This window comes from Crocuta crocuta, unplaced genomic scaffold (genome assembly GCF_008692635.1).
Source record: "Crocuta crocuta isolate KB4526 unplaced genomic scaffold, BGI_CrCroc_1.0 scaffold124, whole genome shotgun sequence".
Classification (NCBI taxonomy): Eukaryota; Metazoa; Chordata; class Mammalia; order Carnivora; family Hyaenidae; genus Crocuta; species Crocuta crocuta.
Window position 1 is genome coordinate 9,671,720 of NW_027551573.1, and position 2,196 is coordinate 9,673,915.

The following is a 2,196-nucleotide window of genomic DNA, read 5'->3' on the forward strand; positions in this document are numbered from 1 at the left end:
CCCGATGAAAATAGGTGAAGGGGAAATAAGTGATTACCTCGATACTGGTTCATGTGATTGTTATGAATATTAGAAAAAATAGGTAAAGTGTTCAGAATATAGAATCCATAAAGGTCTCATCCTTGGCATCAGTTGTTTTGGCTGGTCAGACTAGCCAAGCCAGGCAAGGCTGGCCAACTGAGGAAAGTTGTGGTTTGGAAATTGCAGGAAGCAAGGGAGTTTCTTAAAAAGGGGATTTCTCTCCTTCCCTCTCTCTCCTAGTTCCCTACACTCAGGAAACCTTGAGAGTTCCCTAAAGGGAAATGCTGACCAGATAATGAACTGGCAAGTCTTTTAAACAAGGGAAAAACCCAACAGCTGCATCGCTGGTAATACACCAACCCAGTGACTTATGAACACAGTATAATGGCCTAGCTTTCTTTTACGGTTGTGTGTGTATGCACAACTTTTGTTGGTGCAGGGTGAGTTTTTGTTGGGGGAGGGGAAGGAGCTTTGTGTGGTTTTCAAGGAAGCCTCTCCTCACCCTTTACAATTAAGCAATTAAGAATCACCAGCCAGGAAGTCACTGGGAACAAACAGGAACAGCCCTGGGGAAAGCCTCCTCCAATCACTGAACAATAGCAGTTCCATTTAAGGTAAGTGCAACAAAAAGACAGGAAATAACAAGTGTTGACTCTGGCTCTGGGCGTAGTCCATCAGCAAGGCCATCCTCACCACATGACCTGCCTCAGCCAATCTCAGGTCACCTACCTGCCAGGGGAAGGCTGCAGGTTGGGTAGACACCGGTGGACAAGCCCAGGAGAGAAGGAAGTTGTTGGTCTGTGAGACCAGTGGTTCTCCTCCCAGGGCTGAGTCATCTCTCACTGGGGCACTAGGGAACCACACCTGCCTTAAGTTTCTGAGACAGATGGAAAACCCCAACAGCCTGGATCCCTAAGAGGTTTTACCTTGGGTAATCCCTCTTACCAAGGCTATTCACCTTTGGCATTTCCAATTGTAACGTCTTTAGATCCCCTCATTTCTCCTCAAGGGGAAATCTACAAACATGGAGGGGGCTACCAGGCCCAGAGGTTCAACATGGCTGTATAATCTATACAAAGCTTTTCCATGAAAATGGAACCTTAAACATATTGCTAATTTATCAACAGTAATAGCTAATGCTTAGTGATCACTTACTGTGTCCAGGTACTGTTGTAATTTTCGCAATAGGAGATACTATCGTCCACATTTCACAGATAACGAATTAAGTCATAGAAAAGTTAAGTAATATTCTCATGACCCTTATCTATCTACTATATTCAGGACATCTAGCCCAGAGAAAGGAAACCAACGTTTTATCTTACACATTGTTTTTATAGACTTGGAGAATGTAAGATCTGGAAAAGCCTTTTAACATAACTTAGCGCAACCCCTGATGATGGGATGAGAAAACAGAGCTGGAGAGGAGTCAGGGTGGGTTTGTTCAAGTCCCACAGTAAAATGGAGGAACCCTCTAATCCCAGACTCTACTGTAACACACCCCCTTCCTTCACTCCCAGAAGAAATCTCTCCTGAATTTTTAAAATCATTTCTTTGTTCTTCAATTCTCCGTACTTTTCATTCCCACTTTCTTCTCTTTTTGTTACCATTTTTACTGAAAGAACAAGAAATAGTAAAGAAAAGGGAATAATGTAAAGGGAAAGAGAAGATGGATACAGAGATTAAGACAGAAAGAAGGGAAGGTAGGAGATATGGAGAGAGGGATGAAGGAAGAAAAGGAAGAAAGGTAGGAAGGAAGCTAAGGAAAGAAAACTCTCTGCCTATCAATTACTGAGAAGCTGGAAAACTCAATTGCTACAGCCCTAGTTTGGGCTTCAAGATAACTAAAGACAAACCAAATCCCTCTTGACACTGATTCAATACCAACAACTAGCTCAGAGCCTCAGTTTACCCATCTGTAAAACCAAAGATTCAATGTCCATCGAGTCCCGAAAGCGTTGGGCCCTCACCAAAGAAAGCCGCCCAAGCCCCTCTCCGTAGCCGTCGCCCTGCCCTCAATAATCATGGCGACCGCGCGTGACGTAGAGTTCCGTCGCCTCTGCCCTCCTTCCCTCCCTCCCTGGGGGCGGCGAGCAGCAATGACGGCGGTGGGCAGGGCGCATGCGCGGCAGCGGGGCCCGGCCCGCAGCGGCGGCGGCGAAGGGGCGGAGGGGGGCA

The 2,196-nt window shown here is 46.0% G+C and overlaps 1 protein-coding gene across 1 annotated transcript in view; it reads left to right on the plus strand.

Moving 5' to 3' along the window:
- Nucleotides 1-2,196, plus strand: part of N4BP1 (NEDD4 binding protein 1) — a 61,270-nt gene that overhangs the window by 10,451 nt on the left and 48,623 nt on the right. The window lies entirely within an intron of this gene.